Source organism: Oncorhynchus mykiss, chromosome 8, assembly GCF_057628025.1.
Source record: "Oncorhynchus mykiss isolate SJ-2025 chromosome 8, ASM5762802v1, whole genome shotgun sequence".
Taxonomy (NCBI): Eukaryota; Metazoa; Chordata; class Actinopteri; order Salmoniformes; family Salmonidae; genus Oncorhynchus; species Oncorhynchus mykiss.
The window spans coordinates 69,032,772-69,041,903 of record NC_143029.1 but is presented as its reverse complement, the minus strand read 5'-3'; positions in this window follow the sequence as shown (position 1 = coordinate 69,041,903).

The window sequence follows — 9,132 nt, the reverse complement described above, 5'->3', positions numbered from 1 at the left end:
GGGGGAGTGGTGCTGTTAGTATACTCTTCTAGCCTATTCACTCTGTTGTTGGCAGTGCTTGTCTACTCAACATCAAAACTGTAGTTCTACTTCATACCTCTTAGTCCGTCAGTACAGTTGAAAGTATGGATTACATCCCTCGCACTCCTCGCAGGTCGAGTAATAATAACAACAAAGTCACGATGGTGACGTGACAGCGTGGGAGGACGTGCCTGCAGTTCATATAAAACCGTACTATCTTATTTCTTCACTCAAAGTTGGCTTAGCCGTATTGCGGAAGTTGACTGCAACGCGGCTCTTATTTTTCAGATTGCATCTTCCCAGGTCCCAGTAGGGTAAGCTAAACTATGTGTGAGTTGTGTGTACAGTCAGTCTGTCCAACAGCCTGTGACCTGTGCGTCAGAGTGCCAAATTCGTCCTCCAAATCTGTGTGACAGCTCTCCCCTACCTATCCCTTTTATGTTAGGATATCGGGCTTCCTTGTCTTGTGCTGACTTAGCCCACCAGCTAGCGTGTTTTGGCCACCGTTCTCCGGTGCTAACCTTGTCAAGATATCCTCCACTGCTGTGCTCGATATCGAAGCCATTGGGCACTAGTCGTCCTTCCACTATTTGAAACGCAAACTAGTCAGATGACCATGTCCTAGGAAGGTTATTAGCCTAGTGAGCTACAAAACGTGAGATTCGGATTGCCTCCTCCTGGTATTCCATCTCCCCTGGTATTACTAGCATGCTACAAGCTAGTTAGCTAGTTTACCAACTCAACCTCGCTACCACTGTGTGTCGTCAGTTTGTTTACCAACTCCACCTAGCTGCCACTGTATGTTGTCAGCTTGGCTTACCAAACAATGGCCATTTGTGTGTGTTTCGTATAAATAAGACTATGTTTGGGCATGCTCACAGCGGCCTCCGCGGCGGCACCATTCGGCCTGCTTTCTTTAAGGCCACTACAAGTGTGGTTCAACAACCTCCGCTTGGACCCCAAAATACAGGTGACAAGTGCGTGCTAATCTACTCTGCGGCCATAGAGGGAGAGCACCTACCTGATTACAGGTGTCCCTCTCTGATCAATTCCCGCGAGGCAAGAACTAGTGATGACTGACGCGTCTCTAACAGGCTAGGGAGCAGTGTAGCAACACAGGTCTGTACGGGGAGAGTGGTGCCCTCGCTGAGAGGAAAGAGCACATCAACATGCTCAAACTTCAGACAGTTTACCTAGCCCTGAATCACTTTCTGCTGGACAATACACCAGACAATACATCGACAGTGTTCCACATCAACCATCAAATCGAAACGAGGTCTGTACAGTGTCTACATGTGGCCCAACAACTCTTGATATGGGCCCTACCACATCTGGCCTCTCTACGAGCCATTAATCTCCCAGGCAAGTTGAATGCAACAGATACCACCCCCGGGGGAATAGAGACTTCATCCACAAGTAGTGAAGATGATATGGCAGCGGTTCGGAACAGCATACGTTCGCCTGTTCGCCTCAGAGCAAACATCCAACTGCTCCCTCTGGTTCTCCCTGGGCGTGAACGCCTTATCTCACACATGGCCAGAGGGCCTACTGTATACTTTCCCTCCAACCCCTCTGTACTTAGCAACGCTGCACATGGTCTCTCAGGCTCAGCACAGGCTACTGCTTGTAGCCCCCAGACAGCCAGAGAGACCCTGGTTTCCAACCCTCTTCTGGAGCCATGGCAACTCCCTCGCAGACAGGACCTGTTCTCACAGTTGGACGGCAGGATATGGCATCACAGCCCAGACCAACTATAGCTATGGGCGTGGCCTCTGAAGAGCCGACCCTCTACTGATCGGCTTCGATCCTGCGATCCGTTACAGAATGCCAGAGCCCCGTCGACCAGGATGATGTATGCTGGTCGCTGGAAGCTGTTTACCGAATGGTGCTCTACCAGGGGGGAGGAACCTGTGTCCTGCTCTGTACCTGTTACACTGAGCTTCCTTCAGAAACTACTGGACTCAGGTCGCTCTGCCTCTACCTTGAAGGGGAATGCCCCAGCCATATAGGCTAACCATTTACGCATCGATGGAAAAACGGCAGGAGCCCACTACCATTTCTTACAAGGTGGCTGCATCCCCCCAGGACCGTCCGCGCAGCATCATGGGACCTCCTTTCGAGCATACGGAGAAGTTGGACAACGAAATGTGTGAGTGAGCTCCACACGCTCTCTATGTGCCCGGTCTGCCTACGATAGAAAGCGGACAACATAGGGCCATAAGGTCACACCTATCCAGACTTTTTTCCTAAGATTTTATCACCCCTTCACATCAATCGAGCCATCGAGCTGGCGGCCTACTGCCCCCCTCCTTTCCATAATTAAGAATAGGAGCGAGAAAATCTCCTGTGTTCAGTCCATTCCCTAAAACACTATATGCAAGCCTTGAAGCACTACAGGAAGTCAGACCAGCTCTTTCTTTCCCTTGGTGGGAAGTCAAAAGGTCTTGCTTTCACACTGGGTTGTAGATGTCATCAATCAGGCCTACTGGGGTGTAGGGCTCTTTGTCCCAGAAGGTGTGATATGTCACTCATCCAGAAGTGTTGCCACATCCTGAGAGGCTTTGCTGAGAGGCGTCCCCCTGAATAAGATATGTGCAGCTTCTACTTGGTCGTCGCCTTGCATGTTCTCAAGGAATGACAAAGTTAACGTCGCATCCTGCCACACCATGGGCTCTTCCATTTTTACAGTGGCACTGGTGCATTTATCAGAGGTTAGTAGTGCTATTCCTCGTGACCTTGTTGGTATGAGTCATCCATACTTTCAACCGTACTGACGGCCTGAAAGGTATGAAGTAGAACGGAAGTTACGAATGTAACTAAGGTTACATTCCCACTCTGTCACGTCACCAGCGTGACTTAGTTGTTATTATTACTCGACCTGCGCGGAGCGCGAGGGATATAATCCATACTTTTAATGTACTGACGGTCTTCCAGGTATTCGTAGAACCATAATTACATTTGTAACTGCCGGTGCTTATACACGACAAAACTTTTCACATCTTTGTTAACAGCCCATTTCAATGCCCCATGATTGACTCTGAGTGTAACAAAACACATAACAGTCTACTGTATCCTTTTTTGTTTACAGATGACCATGGTTTCTTGTATGGCTACACATCCTCATGATCAGTCTTCATGTCTTTACAGAAGACTTGCTGTACCAACAAATCTTCTGCAAGAGGTTGATGCAGTGGGTGGTAAAGAAAGGGTACAAGCCCAGAACCCACCACTTCAGGGAGAGGCTTGTCCGCCTGGCTGTGGAGTGCAGAAAGGACCAGACGGTTGTCTACAAGGAACCAGAGTCACAGCTCCCCAAACCTAACATTCCTGCCAACATCGCCTCAGTGCCAACATCTTCTAAACCAGCTGCCATTACCCAACACAAGAATAAGTTCACCAGCTAAAGAACATTTGGGAACCTGCCTGGAACATTCAACCAACACAATATACAACATCCATATTAAGTTAGACTGATGTTATAGTATAATGTAGAATACATAGTTTGAATTGTGGTATAGATATTGCTAACTCTTGTACAGTTGAAGTCGGAAGTTTATATACACTTAGGTTGGAGTCATTAAAACTCGTTTTTCAACCACTACACACATTTCTTGTTAACAAACTATAGTTTTGGCAAGTCGGTTAGGACATCTACTGTGTGCATGACACAAGTAATCTTTCCAACAATTGTCTACAGACAGATTATTTCACTGTATCACAATTCCAGTGGGTCAGAAATGTACATACAGTCAACTTAGTGTGCCTTTAAACAGCTTGGAAAATTGCAGAAAATGATGTCATGGCTTTAGAAGCTTCTGATAGGCTAATTGACATAATTTGAGTGAATTGGCGGTGTACCTGTGGATGTATTTCAAGGCCTACCTTCAAACTCAGTGTCTCTTTGCTTGACATCATGGGAAAATCTAAATAAATCAGCCAAGACCTCAGAAACAAAATTGGTGTGAAAAGTGCAAATCAATCCCAGAACAACAGCAAATGACCTTGTGAAGATGCTTGAGGAAACAGGTACAAAGGTATCTATATCCACAGTAAAACTAATCCTATATCGACATCAACCTGAAAGGCCACTCAGCAAAGAAGAAGCCACTGCTCCAGAACCGCCATAAAAAAAAGCCAGACTACTGTTTGCAACTGCACATGGGGATAAAGATCGTACTTTTTGGAGAAATGTCCTAGAACTGTTTTGCCATAATGACCATCATTCTGTTTGGAGGAAAAAGGGGGAGGCTTGCAAGCCGAAGAACACCATCCCAACCATGAAGCACGGGGGTGGCAGCATCATGTTGTGGGGGTGATTTGCTGCAGGAGGGACTGGTGCACTTCACAAAATAGATGGCATCACGAGGAAGGAAAATTATGTCTATTATGTGTAGACGCGGCTTGTATTCAAGACAAAGTTTATTTGCTCTGGAGACCAACATGAGTTTGCACAGCAGTATGCAGGGACAGTTATGGCAATATATGACATTTATACTGTACAATAAAAATATACTACTCATGACTATAATAAATACTACAGTTCCATAAAGGGAATACTTGCATATGGGGTATTTGGGTGGTAAAGTGAGAAGTTCGTTGTCACTTTGATACGAGGGGAGATTGTTGTTATGGGAACTTTCACATCTCCTCTTGAGAGTCCTCAACTTCTTTGTATCCAAGCGTGTGAGAGAAATACAAAACGCTATTAGACATTAATAGGCAATCGTTGTGTACTGTCTTTATTCCTACTGTAGCAGCATGGTGTAGCATTAGCTAGACAGCTCCAACACACAAGTATAGTTACTGTAAGACTAATGAGTTATAAAGCTAAAGTCAATCCTTTACTCTTTGTCATCATCATCAAAGAATTTATCCAGTTTTGCTCCTAATGAGCTAGTTAGCTATCTAGCTATAACATTAGACTGAAATATATTTTAGGTATAGCAAACAAAGCTCGCTAGCTAAACTTGGCTGTCTTGGCTTGCAGTGGTACTAGCAAGTCTCGTTAAACCGAATCAATCACTAAATTGTACTTTACTGAACAACACTGCCTCGTGTAAAATGAGAGGTTATATTGCTAGCTAGCTACCGACAGCAAAAAAACGTATTGGTTTGTCTTTTGCCCTCCTGCCGACGCTAATTACTGGTCTTTTTCTTGCGCTCTCAACACCTCTTCAGTGAATTCCAGCTGAAATAAATAGGGCTGTATGTTCCTATGCAAAAGAACATTAAACAAATGTTTAGTCGTCCAGCTTTTCTCAGAAAGACTAATCATCAGAAGCAGCCATTGTAGCTAATTATTTAGCAATCTCGGATAGACAGTGCATGGTAACATAGCTCCCATGAACCTGTAAACTAGTAATGCCCCCGGTTTGAAAAGCCTGTCTTCGTTGGAGGGAACAATGAAATAGGGCTCACGTCAGGCTGTAGTCTTTACAAAACCAGGGAAAATGAGTCAACCTATATATCCTACAATGTCCTGCCAGATAGGAACATCGTTGAGACAAGTCCAATGGCTCCATTGAATAAAAACAACCATATCTACAACCATATCTACTCGCTCATTTTTAGACATCATTTTTTTATTTTTTAGATCAGACAGCAGGCTCAATCCACAAATGATGTAATTTGTTGAACTCTCCTGGCTCTAAAAATAAATAAAAAATACAGCTATAGTGTATAATTATGTCTGAAACACCCCCGCATCAATCAGAAATATGTAGGGAGCCTGGGAAAACACCCAAAATAGTGTCTAGTGGTGAAATGTTCTACTAACATTATGTATATTAGCTAGCTGGAACAGAAATAATGGTCAGACTAGGAGATACTTTATGGTCGTAGTGTATGTGGACACCTGCTCGTTTAACATCTTATTCCAAAATCATGGGCATTAATATGGAGTTGGTCACCCCTTTGCTGCTATAACAGCCTCCACTTTTCTGGGAAGGCTTTCCACTAGATGTTGGAACATTGCTGGGGGGACTTACTTCTATTCAGCCACAAGAGCATTAGTGAGGTCGGGCACTGATGTTGGGCGATTAGGCCTCGCACGCAGTCGGTGTTCAAATTCATCCCAAAGGTGTTCACTGGGGTTGAGTTCAGGGCTCTGTGCAGGCCAGTCAAGTTCTTTGGTGGATTTCGACAAATAATTTCTGTTTGGACCTCGCTTTGGTACAGGGGCATTGTCATGCTGAAAAAGGAAAGGGCCTTCCCCAAACTGTTGCCCCAAAGTTGGAAGCGCAGAATCGTCTAGAATGTCATTATATGTTGTAGCGTTAAGATGTCCCTTCACTGGAACGAAGGGGCCTAGCCCGAACCATGAACACCAGCCCCAGACCATTAGTCCTCTTCCACCAACCATTACAGTTGGCACTATGCATTGGGGCAGAAAGCGTTCTTCTGGCATCCGCCAAAACCCAGATTAGTCCACCGGACTGCCAGATAGATGATGAAGCGTGATTCACAGACTGGAAACTACATTTATTGTAGCTGGGGATTTTAACAAAGCTAATTAGAGGAAAATGCTACCGAAGTTCTATCAACAATTGCCTGTAGTACTTGCGCTACAACAACTCTTGAACGTTGTTACTCTCCCTTATGGATGGCTACAAGGCCCTCCCCTGCCCTCCCCCTCGGCAAATCAGATCACGACTCCATTCTGCTCCTCCCTTCATATAGGCAGAAACTCAAACAGGAAGCACCGGTGCTAAAGTCTATTCAATGCTGGTCTGACCAATCAGAATCCATGCTTCAAGATAGTTTTGATCACGAGTACTTGGATATGTTCCGGATCTGAGAATAACATTGACGTATACACAGACACAGTGACTGAGTTCAGTATATAGGGGAGGTTGTTCCCAATATGAAACCTACCCAAACCAAAAACCATAGATAGATGGCAGCATTCGTGCAAAACTGAAAGAGCGAACCACCACATTTAACCACGGCAAGGTGACTGAGAATATGGTTGAATACAAACAGTGTAATTACTCCCTCTGTAAGGCAATCAAACAGGCAAAACGTTACTAAAATCAGAGACAAAGTGGAGTTGCAATTCAACGGCTCAGACACGAGACATATGTGGCAGGGTATACAGACAATCACGGATTACAAAAGGGAATACCAGCCACGTGTTGCTCCCAGACAAGCTAAACACTTTCTTTGCCCGCTTTCTGTCATCATGAAGTGCTTTGAGAGGCTAGTTAAGGATTATATAATCTCCACCTTACCTGACACCCTAGACCCACTTCAATCTGTATACCTCCCCACTAGATCAACAGCTGACGCAATCGCCATTGCAATGCACAATCCCATCTGGACAAGAGGAATACCTATGTAAGAATGCTGTTCATTGACTATAGCTCAGCCTTCAACACCATAGTGCCCTCCAAGCTCATCATAAAGCTCAGGGCCCAAGGTCTGAACTCCGCCCTGTGCAACTGGGTCCTGGACTTCCTGACGGGCCACTCCCAGGTGGTGAAGGGAGGAAATAACACCTCCACTATGCTGATCCTCAACACAGGGGCCCCACAAGGGTGTGTGGTCATCCCCCACCTGTGCTCCCTAATCACCAATGACTGCGTGGCCATGCACACCTCCAACTCAATCATCAGATTTGCAGACAACACAACAGTAGTAGGCTTGATTACCGACAATGACGAGACAGCCTACAGGGAGGAGGTGAGCGCCCTGGCGTAGTGGTGCCCGGAAAATAACCTCTCCCTCAACGTCAACAAAACAAAGGAGCTGATCGGGGACTTCAGGAGACAACAGAGAGAGCATGCCCCTATCCACATCAATGGGACCGCAGTGGAGAAGGTGAAAAGCTTCAAGTTCCGTGGCGTACACATCAATGACAATTTGAAATGGTCCACACAGATAGTGTGGTGAACAAGGTGCAAAAATGACTCTTCAACCTCAGGAGGCTTAAGAAATTTGTCTTGGCCTCTAAGACCCTCACAAACTTTTACAGATGTACAGTTAAGAGCATCCTGTTGGGCTGTATCACTGCCTGGTACGGAAACTGCACCACCCGCAAGCACGGTATCCTTAGCTGGGTCCTCGCATCACCGGGGGCACACTGCCTTCCCTCCAGGAAACCTACAACACTGAATGTCACAGGAAGGCCAAGAAGATTATCAAGGACATCAACCACCCGAGCCACGGCCTGTTCACCCCACAATTATCCAGAAGGCGTGGGACCGAGAGACTGAAAAACAGCTATTATCTCAAGGCCATCAGACTGTTAAATAGCCATCACTAGCCGGCTACCACCCGGTTACTCAACCCTGCACCTTAGAGGCTGCTGCTCTATGTACATAGACGTGGAATCACTGGCTACTTTAAATTGAATACTAGTCACTTTAATAATGTTTACATACTGTTTTACTCATTTCATATGTATATACTGTACTCTACTGTATTTTAGTCAATGCCACTCAGACATTGCTCGTCCTATTCTTTTACTTTTGTGTGCATTGTTGTGAATTGTTAGATACTACTGCATTTCACTACACCCACAATAACATCTGCTAAATATGTGTATGTGACCAATACAATTTGATTTGATAAGATTGAGAATCAGTTAAGCCAGGAATCATGTATTAATCCTTCAATGCCAGAAGTTTGATAGCTAATGGGGAAAAGTTCAAACAGTTTCTTGAGGAATTACTAGCCATGGCGTAAACCTACTCTAGATTTAATACGGTTAAGGTTAAGGTTAAGTTGCAGTCCGTAGCGATAGGGTGGCAGGGGAGGAGGGTTGGTGGGAGAGGGAGTTGAACAGGAGAATGTAGTGGTAGAGGTGTGGTTGGGAGGGGGGAATATGGTATTAGTGATCTTTTACAACCCGTGTAAGAGACTAGAGTTGCTGGCCCTCGGGAATGTAGAAGGTCAAGATAGGAGACAGATAATGTAGTGTGGGGATTTTAATGCTCATTGTACGCTCTGGGTAGGGTTACGGACAACTGTTGGAGGAAGTACTTGATGATAAATGGCTTGTGAGTCTTAATAACAGGAGGGGAACCAGGATTTGACCCAGTAACTGGAAATTAATCTGCTCTAAAGCTTACTCTGATCTGAAGTTCAATGGCAGGCAGATGCAGTTGGGAG